We start from the raw sequence: 19,705 nt of genomic DNA, 5'->3' as shown, positions 1-19,705 counted from the left end.
GTAGTGCTACAATTTGGTGGGGGGGGGGGGGGTTCACATCTGCAAAACAACTCAGGAAATTTTCATCAAATACTATTATATAGGTACTTCAGAGAGGAGCTAAAGCAAAGGATATGGGGGAAGGCCTGTCCTTGTAAGACTCCATAGGGTCCAGCTCAGTTACAATTCCCCCCTTTTCTTTGATACTCCTCAATCTTGAGGAGAACAAGTTTTGAACAAGAAAAGAAATAAAGGTTCAGATAGAGAGGTTAATCAGATAGAGAGGTAGATGGCAAGTGTCAATTTTCAGCCGGCAGGGCTCCTTCATGGCCATAAATTTGAGCATGGTTTTGTGGGGACTTCATGACCATTTCATCCCACAGTGCTAGGAATGCTTATTCTCAGGTCTGGTGAAGAGTTCATTGGTAGGCCACTCAATGTGCTATCCAGTGGACTAGGTCTTAGTGCCAAAAGTCTCTGGACCTCCTGTTTTACTAGTCTCTTATGGTCCAGGAAAATATTCCCTCTTATTGCTTCTCATATCTAGAGTTTCAATATTACAATCATTGATCTCATATGGAACTATATATTATTTTGTCAGAGGCTCAGTCACACATTAGTTAATGCAAGACACAACAAAAAAGGCAATATCGGTTATAAGTTGTTGCAAATATCTCCTGGTTTCGGCCAGACTCAGGAGGAGATATGTTAATTTCTTCTTTCTTGCAGCCATTCACAGGTGGGCTGCGTCAGGATGTTCCCTGTGAGCTGAACAAAGGTATTCTAGTTTAACATTCAAGTGTGGGGGCAGGGTTCCCCAGAAATGGGCCACTATGTACACTTTAAGCTATAGGCAACATCCCTTTAGTGATGAACTTGTAGAAAAAGCAATAGAATACAAAGGTTAAAGTAACAGGTCTAATATGAAGTGAGATTTGTTCTTCCCTATTACAATTCCCAACTGTCAATGTCCATTCCACAGTCTTGCGGGGAAAGGGGCGATGACTGCTCTTAGCTACTTCCTGCTGTATGGGGCCAATGAAGGTTGATTGTGGAAAGGAATTGGTCAGCCTTGTGCAGGGAATATTAAACCCTTTAGCCTTATATCTAATTTGTAATTGGACCTATCTATTAATTTTAACTTTCTGACTCTGTCTTAACTATACTTAGGGAGAAATATTTCCTCACATCTGGATAAACACAGACTGAAAGCCAGTAATATTTTAGGCAAAAAATTACGACCATATTCATCAGTTTACTCAGTCGTATATAATTAATCCTTTTTACTAACAGTTTTATGAAATCAGAGTTTCCATTACATTTTTAAAATATCTTACCTAGTTTAGCAGTATGATTTAAAAGTTATCAGAAACCTTTTTTTGTTAAAACATCCTTTCTATGACTCTTCTTGAAGATGTGGCAGTTTTGCAAAGCCATCAGCTCAACTGCCTATGAATGATAAAAGTCTTCGAAAGGCAAGGGTAAAGATCTGATTGCAACTCTTGGCAAAGAAGCTTATCCAAGTTGTTGTGACATGCAACATTTTAAGGTAACAACTAAAATTACAACATTATACCAAGACATATACAAATTTCCAAAACTTTATATAATTTCTGGGATGTCTATCTTAATAACATTTATTCATACTGTATAATCTGAGGAGGCTTATCACTCATTTGACAATGCTTTCAGTGTGATTTAGCATATCAACCAATTCTAGGCAGTTTTATATATGTATATGTATATATTTTTTTTCCCCTGAGGTGTCTCAGGGCCCTCTGAAGCATCCCAAAGCTAGCTGAAGTCAAAAGAATTTTAATTCAAATTTGATAGAAAGTTCATCAAAAATATCAAAAAGTTTTTTAAAAAACATTTGGTCAGATAGAATATTTAAGAACAAATGCAGGTCAGTTAAAGGCAAGATAGTTCACACAATCTTTATCAAAAGCAGCATTCTAAGTAAACTTGTTCTCTTAGCAAAGAGGAACCAAGTCTGGTCCTATACCAGTCTACTTTTAATAACAAAATTCATTTACCCAATTAAGTGTAATCTAATCTCATCTCATCATGTAATCTAATCTAATCTCTCTAAGCCTGACCATGCATAAAACTCCTTTTTTTACTCAAAACATATATCCCACTTTCCTACTGTATAGTGAAGTGTATTATTATTTTTAGTAGCTTTAATCATTCAAATTAGAATTCCCAACTCTTGGAAACCTTAATTTCTAGTGAAAACCAAGAAGCAAGTAATAGTTACCAAACTCTGGAGAGACTATTTTAGATAATTTTCAGAACATAATTATTCCTCTAGAGTTTACCTAAAAGTTCTTATCTCGTTTACATTTACTTTAAAGTTTCATCACATTATTTTTCTTCCTGACAAATTTGCAACAGATATAACATGATTTCATTTAACTTCCATTAAACCTAGCTGCAATGAAAGTAATATACTTAATATTGATGACTCTAAAGACATGGCTATATTAATTAGATCAAAAAACTTAAACTTTAATACCAGGTATTAATTTAATACTGAATATTTCCCAGTTCACATGAACCTGAAGTTCATTTAGCTTAATTTCTCTTGTATTTAGAATTGTCTGGTTTGTAAGTGCTTACTTTTCTTTAAGCCAATTAAATAGAGCTCATTTACAAATTAACCTCAGCAATGTTATCCAAAGACAAAGATACACACGCCACACAAACAGAGAGACCTCATAGCTCTCATTTCAGAATTTTAGCCATGAGTCAGGTACAGCAATGTAAACCCCATCAGTTTACAAAAGAGGTTGGATTAAAATTAGGTTTCTGGCAGATGGAACAGATCAAGCTCACTTGTCTAAATGGCTAAATATTTGCAGAAAAGATACTTAGTATTTCTATTTACCCTTGAAAAGTGAATTTCTAAATTACCCTCTTTTCAAAATTTGCATTTTAAAAGGATGGCAGAGATGAGGATTCCTGAGAAGACCATATAGGACATTTGCATCTCAAAGATACAGGCAAGGGCTTCCCTGGTGGCGCAGTGGTTGAGAGTCCACCTACCGATGCAGGAGACACGGGTTCATGCCCCAGTCCGGGAAGATCCCACATGCCGCGGAGCGGCTGGGCCCATGATCCATGGCCGCTGAGCCTGCGCGTCCAGAGCCTGTGCTCCGCAATGGGAGAGGCCACAACAGGGAGAGGCCCGCGTACCGCAAAAAAAAAAAAAAAAAAAAAAAAAGATACAGGCAAGTTTCTCTTTGGATGACTTTGTTTCCCCTTTGTTGGTCTCTGAGGGGTCAAAACCATTGCCATCATTTGGTCCTTTTGCATATTTCTCTGGGTGCATTCAGCCTTTTTGACCATATCCCTATTATTGGAAACCAAATAAGCCCATTGGAACAAATCATTCATTGGACTCTGAGGAACAGCAGTTGCTTTCTGAATTTTGCGCCTGATGTCTGGGGCACGCTGGGTTATGAAACATATAGCCAAAAGGACCTGTCCCTTGGAGAAGGAGGGATCCACCTTCGTCTACTTCCTAAAAGCCTCCACTAATCTCCCTTGGAAGGCTGAAGGATTTTTGTCCTGTTGCTATTGGACACCTTTTTATAATTAATATGTTTTACTGTAAGTTTCTTCACACACTTACGAAGCTTATGAATCAAAATGTGGCTGAAGGAATATTCCCAGCAGTTTTGAATGCATCCCCTTTTTGCTTCAGTTCCAAGCAACACAGATTGATTAGATAAGCTCCAGAGGGCCTAGGTAGATCACGTACATCTCAAAGGCAGAGGAAGAGAAATGCAAACTCCTTTTCTAACTACTTATACAAAACCCAGCCATCTCAGGCTATCTTCAAGGAACCTTCTTTCTTCCGTTTCCCAAATATCCACCTCAGTTTAAACAAAAAAATACGATAATACGTATCATCCACTCACATTCACACGCCCCCTTCTCAGCAAAACCAGGAAGAGAAAAAGGGATTTGTACTCAGGTACTGAGAAACTCCTTCAGGTACACACACATACTCTCAAGATAAAAGCAGTCGCAAAAGACCCACTTTGATATAATAGCCAAGCCATTAGGGGCCTTTGCCCTCCAGATCTCAGGGATAATTGAGGCATTTTCTTTCATTTAAGGAGCATAACTAAAGATCTCTTAGTTTTGCAAAAGTACCCCAGGAGACTATAAGATGGAACAAGGCTCTGATCATCCGTACTTCATTATTCATGGCCAGTGTTATCAAATATCAAGCAAACAGCAATTTAAGTCTGTCCCTCAGGGTCACAGTTCCCTAGCTCCAAAAAGGAAGCAAATCCTAACCAATGCTCTACTGTAGGCGAAACTAACACAATAGGGAAAGATACCCTGGTGTCGTCACACACACACGAGCCCTGTTATTCACCAAAAATATCTCAACTGGCCAATGCAAGTACTAACACACATTTGAACAACAAACACATGGTCCCACAAACAAAGAACCAGACGAGGCGTAGCCCAGAAATTCCACCTCCGTTCCCAGACGGAGGTTCCAGAGCAGCCTGTCTCCTGAAAAAGATGGCCCACGAGTAGCTCACCCCAAAATGATACACACAAAACACAAACAACAACTAACCTATGGTCACACAGACAGGAACTCAGAAGAGGTGTAGTCTAGAATTCCGCTTTCACTCCCCAAACGGAAGCCCCACCAAGCCCAGCTCTTGCAGATGAACCGGTTCCCGAATCAGGTAGAGTTCAATAAACAATCCCCCTCTCCAACACGGCACCCCAACCAAAATAATTAGCTTGTCCCATAAAGGAAAAGCCCAAATTGAGGGGGAAATATGTTCCCGGTGTGTACACCAGAGCAACTTATCCTCAAGTGGCTCACTGCCCACAAGGGAAGCAGCCCAAATGGAGTGGAGAGAATGCCCAGCTTGCGCGAGCTGGAGTGACTCACCCAACAACGCTGAATGTGGACCTCAACTCCAGATGTTTGTCGATTCCAAACAGCCTCATGCCATGGCAGCCAGCACCTCTTGGCGACAGTCTGTCTGAGATCTCCAGAGGGAAATGGGCTCCGGCAGTTGCTGGGGGCTCAGGGAAGGGGCTGCCCCAAGCTGGAGTGAACCTGCTATGGGCACGGACTCCTAGGCTGGCTTCGCCAAAATTGTTAATGCAAGCTCATGTGCCTGACGCACAGTGAGGCCAAACAAACTGAAACATCAGAGCTTGGAGCAAAGAAAGGTTTAGTTTATTGCAAGGCCATGCAAAGAGATGAGGTGTCTCATGGCCTGAAAAGCCTCACGCTCCCTGAAGGGCTTTGGCAAAGCATTTTTAAAGGCCAGGTGAGGGAGTCACAGGGTATGTGATCAACTTGTGCACAATTCTCTGATTGGCTGATGGTGAGGCAGCAGGGCGTTGTCACAGGGGTTAACATATTCAGTCCTTAGTCTCCAGGAGGCCTGGGGCTATGTGCTTATGTCATCAAGTAGTTCTTCCATTTGGTGGGGGGTTTTCACATCTGCAAAACAACACAGGAAATTTGCATCAAATACTACTATCTAGGTACTTCAGAGAGGAGCTAAAGCAGAGGATATGGGGGAAGGCCTGTCCCTGGAAGGCCCCATAGGGTCCTGCTTGGTTACATCACTGCATAACAAGGACTTCATGGGCACCATTTCTGGCCTTAAGAAAGAGAGGTCCATGTATGGGAGAGAAACTCTTGAAAATGAGCAGGATCCTATGGGGCCCTCCTGGATCCAAAAGCCTTTCGGTGTCCCCAATTTCTTGCTTGTAGAACAAAAGGTCTCAGCCTCCTAGACCTTCCCTAAGTTCCAAAGGACAGAGTCACAGTTACTAATTAGAGAAGTGAAAGAATGCAGAAATAAATGAGGAGAAGTTGAAAAACAATAGTGCAACAATAAAGCAGGGTCCTGGTTCCTTCTCAAGGAATAGACATAACAAGATCTTTGCGTTCTTCTACAGGAACTAAGGCCCCCCACCCAGGTGGAGGATGGTAACTTCAGGCAGAGCACAAGATTCCTGGAGCACCGACCTGGTACCTCACCACCAACCAATCAGAGGAAAGTCACATGCCCTGCAGACCTCCCCACAAATTTTGCCTATAAAAACTCTTCCCCAAAAACCACTGGGAAGCTTGGGTCTTTTGAGCATGAGCTGCCCTCTCCTCGCTTAGCTTTTTCAATAAACCTTTCTATGCTCCAAACTCTGATGTTTTAGTTGTTTAGCCTCAGTGTGAGTCAGGCACATGAACTTGGGTTCAACAACAATTCTGCCAACAATTGTGAGCTTAGAAGGGGGCCCTGAGAACCAGATGAGAACCGCAGGCCTGACTGATGCCTTGCTTTTAACTCAATGAGCTCCTGCGCAGCGAATCCACATGGTACCAGACCTCTGACCTACACAACTGTGAGGTCATAAAATAATGTTTGGTAATGTGATATGGCAGCAACAGAAAACTAACACATTGTTGAAGGAGAGGAGAACAAGGATGAAAGCTTGTTTTGTAGCACATACAACTGCATGGAACTTGGTGCAAATTTCTGAGATAAGAACAGATCAGGGAGCGAGTAACTGAGCCAGGTGAGAAGGAAGGGTCATGAGTTCACTCTTGGACATTTTCAGTTTTCAGTAACTTTGGAAGTTCAGGTGAAAAAAAAAAAGTTAGCCTATTTCTTATACAGGTTTCCAGCTCAGAGAGTAAATCAGGACTAAAAATATGACTTTACTAACATCTAGCTATTAACTGAGGCCAAATGTGTGGATAAAATGGCCTAGACAGAGAGTACAGAATGAGAAGAGACAAGTGATTATATGAAGCTGTGTTGTCTCAGACTTCTAGGTACAGACTAAAACAAGACTCCTCTAATCAAACCTATACATGTGCTCTGTGTTCCGTCATCTATTTTAAGGTGGTTTCACAGAACCTGGGGTAAAGTTTATCTTTCTTGAAGCACTTCAGGGGGCAAGACTAGCTAATATATTCCAAAGCCTCATATTTTCCTAGCATGCCTCCTAAAATGCTCCAATTTAAACAGCAGCCTCAGTAGCAAATATCAAGGATGACCAACTTAGCAGACTGGAAGACTGAAACTCACAGTCTCCCACACTTCCATCAGCTCAGTCAATTCTACATTATATGATTGCGCATTTAAGCACATATCCCCCTTCTAAGTGCTTAATGTCAAAATTTTTCAGGACTCCTTCATTTGAAAAATGTAGACACTAAACCTCAACTAGCCTAGGCAAAAATGAAAATTTTATTAAGTAGATTTATTCAATAAACAAAAATTTATTGTTTTTAATCAATATATTTATATATTATATTATATTTAGATGTTTACATTTTATATTATATATGTATATATATTTATATATTTACTATATTATATACTTTTATATATTTATATATTATATATTTAATTTTTTATATAAATATAATATATATTTTATTATATATTATATTATAACATATTATATTATATAATAAAATATATTATACAACAAAATTTATTACATATTATTAAAATATGTTATATATAATACAATTGTATATTGTAATATTAATATATTAATAATATATATTAATAACATTTAATAATATATTAAATATATTAATATATAATATAGAATTGAATATTATATTATACTTAATATAATATATTAAATATATTATACATAAATATATGATATGATATATGATATGATATATGCTATATATGTATAAGTATGATATAAGTATATATGCTATATATGTATAAGTATATAAGTATGATATATATACTATATATATCTTATAATATATACTGTACTATAATTGTAATATAATTATAATTATTATAAAATTAATTATACTTATTTATATTATAAATAAATTATATCATTTTTATATATATTTATAATTTAACATATATTATATTATTTTATTATAATATATCTATAAATAATATATATTATATATAGTTATATATAATACACTATAAAAATGTATATTATTGTAATATATATTATATTGTAATATTTAATAAAATTAATTAAGTATAATTGTATATTGCTTACAATTATATAAATATAATATATAATGATATATTATTTATAAATATATAAGTACACATAATTTTTTATAATTATAATATATACCATATATATTTAATATGTTATATATAATATATACTTTTATGTATTGTATATTTATTTATTTTATCACTATTATTTCATTTTATTATTGTTTAATTTATTAGTATTTTATTTATATATCTTATGTATTTACTTTATTATTTATAATTGTATAGAAAATATATAATATATAACTTTACATATTTATATCATATTAATATATTAAAAATAATATAAAATATAGATTTTATATTATATTATGTATATATTAAATCTAATATATAATTTTCTATATTATATATAAATATATATTTTATTTTTTATATAATATATATTTTATTCATATTGTATATTATATATATTATATACAGATATATTAATATATATAAAATATTACATTGTATTTTATATATTGTATGCTACTATGTAATATATCATATATTATATGATACTTATTTATAATATATATTATATTATATATTTATATATAATATATCATAATATATTATAATTATGTTATACATATCAATTATACATTTATATATAATGTAAATATATTGTTATATTATATATTCTTATATAATATATAAATGTATTATATCATATTATATCTGATAATAGATAATGTTATATGATGATAATATATAACACATCAGTAACTGCTAAGTGCCAGATATGCAAAGGTAAACAATGAAGACCTGGTCCCCCGCATTCCAAGCTAAGCTTCTCATGGGATGCAGACACCTGGGTAACTTACACAGCCGGAGGAAGAGCTGAAAAACCAAGGCGGGGCTAGGGCAAGGCTGGGGCCAAGGCTTAGAAACCACTGAGGCAAGAAATCACTCTAAGAATACAGTTCCGAGGGCCTGTAATGTAGTAGAGCATTTTCTGTTCATCATCTTATATTTTTCTCACAAGTGTATGATTTAAACAGTTTTAGCTCCATTTTGCAGATTAGGAAATTGAGGCCTCCAGAGATTAATAAATTGTCTGAAGTATTCGAAGTAATAAAATTGAGAGCTAAGATTTTAAGCCAAATCTTATAATCTCAACTTCTATGCTCTTTTCACAATATCATTTTGTTTCCACACCAAAATCCAGGAAAATGAGGAAATGGCATTTATGTCCAATTTTCAAAAAAAAAATACAAAACATGTGACAACGTTCTCATTCACTCATGCCAATGGGCCAAGTGATTCTATGATTTCCACTTTCCTGTTTGTGACTGTTTCTCCCCACAACTGACTCCATAGCTTTGAATACATCCTACACCTATGTAAAGAATCCAATAGCATGGAAATAATATATGTTCAATCTTCATAGATCTATTCAGACTGAAGTATTCAGCATTGCTTCATCAGTGCAAGTTAAAGCTAGCTGCATGTTTAGTTCTGAAAACAACAAGAAAATAAGAGATGTCAGTAGATTTTTAAAGGTAAGTTTCAATTAGAGTATTATATGTAAGCATACTACAATGCTGATACATTTAAAAGTGTTATTAGACCAGACTATATTCAAACAAACCCAACCTGACAGACTTTGTATTGTTTATATAGCACCTCACTGACACGACATTTCTGAAAACAAGACCATTTGAGATGGCTCAGCAGTAAGAATTATAAACCACAACATGTGGATGCTGTTAGCAAACACATTCCTAAAGGGAATAGTGCTTCCAAAGATCATTACTTTTGAGGAAAGCTCATGTTAGAGATATAGTTCAGAAATGCAATTTTTAAAAATTGAAAAAGGATCAACTATATAAATATAAAAAATTTTAGTGCCCATCTTGATCTATGTCTTTCATTTTCTTCTGACAGCAGTGCCAAGCTCAGAAATCCCAGAATCTACTATGAATAAGCAGCAACACTGGCCACGCTAACAACTCCCGGCTTCAGGTTGGCATTTCATCTATAAGCTTGGGGAGAGAGGATTCTTTACTTTCTAGTTCAGTGACCTAGTTTAACTTCCTTCTTGCTAAAGTGCACGCACCCACACAGATGCATGGGCATGGACACACAAAGGAACAACAAACAATTATTTCAAGCTGTGAAATTCAAATCCCAATTTGTGAGCTATTAACAATGACATTGGATGACTCACTGGATACAAGATAAGATTTATGTAATTTCAAAGAGCAAAATCGTTACCCAAAGTGAAGATGCGATTTTGAATATATTGCTTTTACCTAAGTATATTCTCCTGACAAAAATTTGCATTGTGTTTGATTATCTAAGCTTAACAAATAACTCTACATTCAAAATGAGACAGGCGCACCAGAGCCTGAGAGATTCTATGTGCTGCAGACACAGAAGGACAAGTGTTACCCAAGTGGCCTCAAGTCCTCCCACTTCCTGAGTTCCTTCTTTTTTTCAAAATAAAGTAGCTTAATGTTTCTTCATCCCAAGTACTCTAAGAAGTGTACCACAGCCCCAATTATTTCTGAAGTTCTGGAAGGAGGTGCTTTAGTTCTTTTTTGTCACCTTTATGCCCAGACATAAATTCCAATGATTACTGAGTGGTTAGACCCCTGCCTACCAACTCACTTCCTGTAGCATCTTTCTTCTCTCCCTGTCTCATCCCTTGTTCCTCCTCTCAAATATCCATTAGAATCTTTTGGTGTCACCAACTTTGACTCAAGGCGGTAGCAGAATGATGGGACACTAGCCGAGTACATAAAAGAAAGCAATTTTAAATTTATTACTAGATATCAGTGCCATTAATGGTACTGGTCCATCACCACCATACAAAACTTCCCTCCAGCTGCCTTTATTCTAATCCTGCTTATTTTTAAATTTTTTGTGTTATTATCTCCTCTAACCAGAACTTTCTCCCATCACATACTCTTCATATTGTCCAGCAAAGAACTCAAAACTCAAAATTTCTCTTATTGTATTAAGCAATTAAGAACAGGAATTTACTTCTCTCAACTTCCTTGTCTTTCATGCCAAAAAGGTCATTAAAATGTTTCCCTAAACAAAAGATCTGCCACCTGTGATCTCCAACTTAAGACACACACAAACAGAAAACTGAAACTGAAGTTTTCCTTTTGTATAAGATGAAATCCATGGACAGCAAACTCTGTCCCACACATAGTCTCTGAAAGTGTAAAGGAAGCTTTGGGAAAACGACTCTTTCGTGTACTGAGAAAATCTGAATCATGATTGGTTGGTTGATTATTTCTTACAACTTAACACAAAATTAAATTAGGGGCATTAGCCTTCTTGATTCTGAACCGGGGCTCCAGAAGAAGTCCAATTGTAAAAATACTTTGGAGTGGATTTACAACAAAAATACAAGGAAGACACCGGATTTATTTGGAGAGAGGACTTCTACCTGTTTGTCCTCTGGTTCCCTCAAATGCCCACCTTTTCACACACACTTTCTGCATTTTGAGGCCAGTTCAGGGCTGCTGGTATGGTGGGTGTTGTACAAAACCAATAAGAGATTCCTCCCCAAATTAGTCCGGGTGTTGTAGAGTCCCTGCAGCCTGTATCAGCAAGTTCAAGAATAGCAGCCCTTTCTGAATGTTTCCCAAGTTCACCCAAAAATAGCCTTTAACTTTTTTTTTTCAAGAAACTGCCTTATTTTTCTTTAACAGTAGGAAAAAACCAAATTCCTATTTCCTCATTCCATAAAATATACAGCAGTGCTAGAGAAAATGGGGCAAATGAGAACAAAGCATCTCTTTCCATCCTTCCCATCACTTCTTGATGAGTTGCACTAGGCAAGGATGACACTTCAATCTGTTGGGAGCAGCAGCTTTCCGGGCTGGGACCCAAAAAATGTATATTAGATTCCGCCTCCCAGCCTGGGTTACATGAAAGTACACCCTAGGAATGGGTCGTCGATGCATTTCCCTTCATAAGTTAAAGTGCAGAGACTCTAAGTCCAAGAATCCTCTTCACCACCTTCTTAACAAATATCTTTCGGGCCTTTGAAATACTTAGGACTGGAACGCCTCCTTAGCTTCTTTGATTAGTCTTTTCTATTTGCATATTTCTTTATTAACTTTTTACCAATTTACATTTTCTTTTCATTGTTCTCTTTCAATTGCTGATATGGAAAACAAAAGATGTGGGACTTAATTCACTGTAACTTTAAAAATGCAAAGGTTATTTTGGTTGCTATTATACTAGAAAAATTGAATTTTTATTTTAGACTAGGTTCTAGTCAAACCGTTCATTTTATAGAATAGGAAACTGAAATCTAAGAGATTAAGAACGACTTGCCTAGAGTTTCTCAGTTAGATTTTGTTAAAACTGGAATCCATCTCTCTTATCTCCAGACCAGGGCTTTTTACAATATGCCATGCTGCCTCTGTCCCTATGGTACATTTAATTTGTCACACTCAATAACAACTGATATGCTGTATTGGGTTAGTTACTATTATTTTATGTTTATTATTATTGTCTAAACTGCTGAATTACAAGTTTCCTGAGGGCACAGTTTATGTCTGATTCCCTGGCATGCCTGGAAGCTAGTATAGGACAGCGCTGGACACATTTCTGGCACTGTTTACACTTGCTGGGTAATTTTAACACATTTTCTTCTCCAAGTACCTTTGAAACTGAGTAGGACCTTGTGGGGTTCCGGGGCATGGAAGCCTTTCCTTGTCCTCCATTTCTTGTTTGTAGGAAATAGACTGCAGCCTCCATGACCTTCCCTGAGTCCCAAAGGGCAGATTCGAAAATGTGCTAATTAGGGAAGGGAGGGAATGCAGAGACAAGGGAGGGGCAGCCAAGAAACAATAGTGCAGCCTTGGGGCAGGTCCTGGCTCCTTTTTAAGGGATACAAAGAAAAATATCTTTGAGCTCTTTACAGATCCTAAAGCCCCCAACAAATGGCGTTAGCATTCTTCATTCCAGAGAAGACCATCAGAGGACAGATTAAAGAAACCAGAGAAGTTCATCAAGAGACCAGCTGAAGCCAGATTAAAAGAGTGCAGGTCCTGCACACACCCTACCAGCACCCCCACCTTGAACCATTGCTATAAAACTCCTCACCAAATCCTCCCAGGTTTGGACACACAGTTTTTCAGGGACATGAGCCCGCTGTGTCCCCCTTTGCATGGCAAATCAATAAAGCTATTTTTTTCTACTTCACCTAAAACTCTGTCTCTGAGATTGGATTCAGCACAGGTGCACAGAGGCTGAGTTTTTGGCATCATTTTGCAAGGCTTCACTCTTTCTGAATTAATTGAGTGAATGATGTTAAAACAAAGATGAAATTGACTTCAGGAGTGAGTCATGAGTCTTGTTCTATCTCCCCTCTAATGGTAAGGTGAGACAATGTTGCTAGATCAAATGAAGTCTTGAGGGAAGAATTATAATGCTCTAGGTGCTGACATTCCCTGATGGAGGGCACTCCATTAGAGGAACACTCTGGCCTCTTTTCCCTGATCCTTCTCGCCTCTACAAAGGAAGGTGAAGAAACCATCCCACTCAGGACAGGACTTCTGTTTCCACAGCCCCATGGAGAGAGCATTTACACTGTAGTCTACTTGGTAGACTCTTTAGTGAAATATTAGTGAATCTGGCCCTTCTCTAAGGGGTCTGATTTTATGCAGAGAGGTTATTTTGCTCACCAGGGCATCGTCCTATAGTTGGAGGGAATAAATTTAATTATAAGGGGCAACATTAGCAAAACCACTTGTCTGCAAATCTAGGCTATATTCACACAGCTTCCTCAGAAATAAAGCTGATACTTTTGGCTCCCATGTCATTTGGTTCCAAATTTAGGTGCCAGGAAAGAGGATTTATTTATTTAATGAGCCCCCTTAAATGTCAAGAATGGTTGCCTCTTTTTGTAAATTGCTTCAAAAGCCTTGTAAGAGGACAGCAGATATATCTTAGCTGTTAGCTGTCTGAATGTCCTAGAAGGTAAACATAGGTGCCCACTGATTGTAGAAAGATAAATGAAATGTTATCTGCCTTCTGTCTCATTTTTTAGTACAGTAGAAGGCAATAAACCTAACTTTTATACTTCTACTATTTCTGTATTTCTAGCATTACGAAAACGTGTGCAAAACAGTATAGTGATTCATTTTATCCAAGTTAATGTTCTGGCAGAACTGGAAGCTACAGTTTTTCACATGCAGGCTCTTTAAACAGACGGTCAGAAGAAACATTTTGTCCACCTGGGACATTGCTGAACTAATGTGATATAGTGTGTCAAGCTTTGCCAAGTTTGTCACTTCCTACTATAATGTAATGAAAAATCATTGGGTTAATTAATTAGCTGGCATAATTAGTTAGAAACACTCACCAAAAATCAATTTACTTACTTTTAGTGGGAATAGAATGGGTACTAGATACCTCCCAAGAGAAAATGGAAAAATGGACTCTAAGGGTAGACAAAATAGTCAAAATAACATTACCAGGGTACAGGGTAATTTCTCAGTTGCCTTCTCAGGGAGGCCTCTTTCTAAAATTGCAGCCTGATACCCTGACACTTTATATGCCCCTTCTCTGCTTTTCTTTTCTCCTGGGTACTTATCACTGATTAAAATACTATGCATTTTGTTTACCATTTTCCCCCAAAATATACACTCCATGATGACAGGGATCTTTTTCTCACTTCTGTGTCTCCAAATCTTAACAACAATGCCTGACGCATATGAGGCCATCAATAACGTTTGTTAAATGAATGAACAGATACATGAAGGGAAATATTCTGAAGAATTTCTTTAATTTTCTCTTCCTGGCAGTGAAGAAAATTGCCTTTTCTGTTTTTCCCTGCTGCAGCCTTGTCCCTGCGGAGTCCCTTAACTTCACTCCATCACACTTGTCTACATCTTCTCCAATAAAAACAATACAGGCGCTTAGAAGAGCATGGTATTTTGTACCTAAAAACATATATTTGTTTTACTTCTAACACTTAGGAGCTGTTTAATGTGAGCCTGTTATCTCACCTGTGAAGTGGGAACACAAATACAAATACATTCACAAAGATGTGGAAAAGATTAACATTGGAGAGTGCTTTGTGAACCTCAAAAACCTATATAAACATTTACAATTACAGGCCAGCTGTCACAGAGCTTTTTCTTCTCCTTCCTGCCAAGTAATATTTATCCTCCAGTCCCACATATATATGTTTTAATTGTAAATGAAAGCATTCCATGAACTCTTTCTTCTGGAATAAACAGAAAGGCAGTCTAGTGGCTTCTATGCTGCTTGTTATAGAGGCAAAGGCCACCATTGTCCATCATTTGTGTGACAGCTGCCACTTATGGACTTCCAACAACCAGATGTAAGCCAATGAGCCAACAGAAAAGGTAACTTATTAAAGGGTCCAACAACCAGAGAGCAAAATATCTGACAAAGCAAACGAAGTACATGCATGGTAAATAACAGCAGAAGTGGTAGGTGATATAATTAGAAGGGCGCTGGAAAGATCTTTCCTCATTTGCTGTGGACTCTGAAATTACAAAATGAGATATTGATTTCTTTGTTCTAAGACATTTCTCTTCAGAAGTCTTCTATTAGTGAGTCACTGCCACCTGAGAGAGACATAAAAACCAGCATCAATCTTCAATATCTTTGCATAAATTAGGTTTTAGATAGCTAGCTCTCTCATTGGAAGGCGGAGAACAAAAGCCCAGTGGAATGAGACGCATATTAAGCTAGTTGCAATGCTAGGAAATGAAAGTCCCAGAATAACTCTTAAGAAGAGTATGTTAACCTATAGCAAGGTTTAGTAGATTTCTTCTGTAAAGGGTCAGATAGTGAATATTTTAGGCTTTGCAGGTGATTTGGTGTCTACTACAACTACTCAATTCTGACACTGCAGTGCAAGAGCAGCCATAGACAATAAATAAATGAATGGGTGTGGTTGTGTCCCCCCAAAATTTTATATACAAAAACAGGCAGTGGGCCAAATTGGCTGGTGAGCCGTAGTTTACAAGATCCTGGCCTGGAGGTCCAAAAGGGGTGGGCTCTGGTCATCTGTGTCCTGGAATGATGAAGCAAGTGGGATATCAGGAAAACTGGAAAATACAGAATATAAGCATTTCCTAAGGTTTCTTAATGCTGCCAGGGGCTAGTTCTGGCATCAAACTTTATGTGGAATATTAAATCTCACTTCATCCAATCAGAATTCAGTTTAGCAAAGATTACAATCGATTGTCCCCTGTCCCCTTGATGGGTCACACTCACTAAAAGTAGCAGAGAGGAGTGACAAAGAGTGTGATCTGAAGCCAGATTTCCAGCAGCTGAATCCTATTCTGTCATTTTCCACATGTGTGACATTGGGCTTGTAACTTAACCTGTGTGTCCTTGTCTGTAAAGTTGGGGGTTGTGATGAAGCCCACTTCACAGGTTTCTTGTTTGTTAGTTTGTTTTTTAACATCTTTATTGGAGTACAATTGCTTTACAATGATGTGTTAGTTTCTGTTTAAAACAAAGTGAATCAGCTATACATATACATATATCCCCATATCCCCTCCCTCTTGCGTCTCCCTCCCACCCTCCCTATCCCACCCCTCTAGGTGGCCACAAAGCACCAAGCTGACCTCCCTGTGCTATGCAGCTGCTTCCCACTAGCTATCTATTTTACGTTTGGTAGTGTATATATGTCCATGCCACTCTCTCACTTCATCCCAGCTCACCCTTCCCCCCTCCCCGTGTCCTCAATATATGTCCATGACACACTCTAACTTCATCCCAGCTTACCCTTCCCGTCCCCATGTCCTCAAGTCCATTCTCTACGTCTGCATCTTTATTCCTGTCCTGCCCCTAGGTTCTTCAGAACCTTTGTTTCTTTTTTTAGATTCCATATATATGTGTTAGCATACAGTATTCGTTTTTCTCTTCTGACTTACTTCACTCTGTATGATAGACTCTAGGTCCATCCACCTCACTACAAATAATTCAATATCGTTTCTTTTTATGGCTGAGTAATATTCCATTGTATATATGTGCCACATCTTCTTTATCCATTCATCTGTTGATGGACACTTAGGTTGCTTCCATGTCCTGGCTATTGTAAATAGAGCTGCAATGAACATTGTGGTACATGACTCTTTTTGAATTATGGTTTTCTCAGGGTATATGCCCAGTAGTGGGATTGCTGGGTCATATGGTAGTTTTATTTTTAGTTTTCTAAGGAACCTCCATAGTGTTCTCCATAGTGGCTGTATCAATTTACATTCCCACCAACAGTGCAGGAGGGGTCTCTTTTCTCCACACCTTCTCCAGCATTTATTGTTTGTAGACTTTTTGATGATGGCCATTCTGACTAGTGTGAGGTGATACCTCACTGTGGTTTTGATTTGCATTTCTCTAATGATTAATGATGATGAGCATCCTTTCATGTGTTTGTTGGCAATCTGTATATCTTCTTTGGAGAAATGTCCATTTAGGTCTTCTGCCCATTTTTGGATTGGGTTGTTTGCTTTTTTGAAATTGAGCTACATGAGCTGCTTATAAATTTTGGAGATTAATCTTTGTCAGTTGCTTTATTTGCAAGTATTTTCTACCATTCTCAGGGTTGTCTTTTCGTCTTGTTTATGGTTTCCTTTGCTGTGCAAAAGCTTTTAAGTTTCATTAGGTCCCATTTGTTTATTTTTGTTTTTATTTCCATTTCTCTAGGAGGTGGGTCAAAAAGGATCTTGCTGTGATTTATGTCATAGACTGTTCTGCCTATGTTTTCCTCTAAGGGTTTTATAGTGTCTGGCCTTATATTTAAGTCTTTAATCCATTTTGAGTTTATTTTTGTGTATGATGTTAGGGAGTGTTCTAATTTCATTCTTTTACATGTAGCTGTCCAGTTTTCCCAGCACCACTTATTGAAGAGGCTATCTTTTCTCTGTATAATCTTGCCTCCTTTATCAAAAATAAGGTGACCATATGTGTGTGGGTTTATCTCTGGGCTTTCTATCCTGTTCCATTGATCTATATTTCTGTTTTTCTGCCAGTACCATACTGTCTTGATTACTGTAGCTTTGTAGTATAGTCTGAATCAGGGAGCCTGATTCCTCCAGATCCGTTTTTCTTTCTCAAGATTGCTTTTGCTATTCGGGGTTTCCATACAATTTGCGAAATTTTTTGTTCTAGTTCTGTGAAAAATGCCATTGGTAGTTTGATAAGGATTGCATTGAATCTGGAGATTGCTTTGTTTAGTGAAGTCATTTTCACAATGTTGATTCATCCATTCCAAGAACCTGGTATATCTCTCCGTTTGTATCATCTTTAATTTCTTTCATCAGTGTCTTATAGTTTTCTGCATACAGGTCTTTTGTCTCCTTAGGTAGGTTTATTCCTGGGTATTTTATTCTTTTTGTTGCAATGGTAAATGGGAGTGTTTCCTTAATTTCTCTTTCAGATTTTTCATCATTATTCACAGGGTTTTTATGAAGTGTACCTCAGAGTTGGGGAAAGCTCTCAGAATAATGCCTGAAGTATATTAACTGCATTCTGGAGTTTAATTATTGTATTTACTCCTTCTGGGCCAAGAAAGAAGAATGCTTTTCCCTCTACCTATTCCTGAGTTTCAAACATAAATAGATAAATTTTACTGTTAGCTGATGACACATGCTCACTATACTGTTCAGGTGATGGCTGACTGTGGGGAAGAGACTTCTGAGAAACACTGATAGGAATAGACCCATCTTTCCAGTCTCAGCTCTCACCTGCTTGCCTCTCCTGGGCTGGTTGCCAGTGACCACAGAAAGCTGAGTGTTCATGCAGTTTTGGATTTTGTGGGAAGGCTGACAGAGACAAGGGATTGGACCTTTTTCACTCCTGGCCTAGGCTGCTTTCTCAGACCAGGACCAGGAGTCCCTGGGTAAGAAACAGAAAGAAAGTGATGGATCCTGAGAAAAGTTTGGCCTGCAGAATCCATGGGTCCATTAGGACATGAATGTGACTCATATTTTTATTGTCAAAAGGAAAAGAAGGAGCCAAAGTGATCAATGGAGTCCTCCCTACCCCTGAGCTAAGGAGACAAGGATGGAAGCAGGTTTCTCCCAGATGCAAAGCTTCTACTTTGTCAGGGCAGGGGAAGGGGACTATGCCATCTTCTGTTGTTTGCATGACTGTGGTCAGTTGGGATTCTCCATCAGCCAGACACAACCCCAATAAGCCAACAAAAACATACAACAGCCTGTGTGAGGGGATGCAGTAGCCACAGAGAACATTATCCAACAAAAAAGATTTTTGATGTTCTGTACAGAATACTCCATGGAATTGGAATTGGGTAAACAAATAATTTTTTACCCAAGCCAGAATACCTTGAAAATGAACGAGGATCTTAATATTTGTGCTGGGGACACAAACATAAACTGGGACTGTCCCAGGCAAACTGGATGTATCAGCCCCCTAAGTGTGAAGAAAAGACAGAATTCAAGAATGATACAAGTTTTTAGCTTTAACCACTGGATGGGTATGTTGGACATTTTGAAAGGTGAAGGGCTGGAAGAGAGGTGGGTGGAAGTGGCTTAAAACAAGAATCCTACCAGGGCTAGTCTCACGGACATGTGACCCCTGCCGTCACACAGATACTGTGCACAGAAGGGGATCTCCAAACCACAGCTGGAGATAAGATGTAAAAAATTAAATAAACTCGCTATTACAGTTGTCTGAAAGTCATCATATAACTAGCAACAGAGTAGTCTGAC

The 19,705-nt window shown here is 37.7% G+C and overlaps 1 protein-coding gene across 3 annotated transcripts in view; it reads right to left on the bottom strand.

The window, feature by feature from the left end:
- Window positions 1–19,705, bottom strand: part of FSTL5 (follistatin like 5) — a 1,111,808-nt gene that overhangs the window by 1,065,258 nt on the left and 26,845 nt on the right. For all 3 annotated transcript variants that reach the window (XM_079921028.1, XM_079921031.1, XM_079921029.1), the window contains exon 2: window positions 4,910–5,473. The gene's annotated coding sequence lies outside the window, so the exon portion shown is untranslated. The remainder of the gene's footprint in view (window positions 1–4,909; window positions 5,474–19,705) is intronic.

The sequence above is a fragment of the Stenella coeruleoalba genome (assembly GCF_951394435.1).
Source record: "Stenella coeruleoalba genome assembly, chromosome: 4".
Lineage (NCBI taxonomy): Eukaryota > Metazoa > Chordata > Mammalia > Artiodactyla > Delphinidae > Stenella > Stenella coeruleoalba.
Note: the sequence above shows the minus strand (reverse complement) of the source record. Positions and strands in the feature narration are given on the sequence as shown.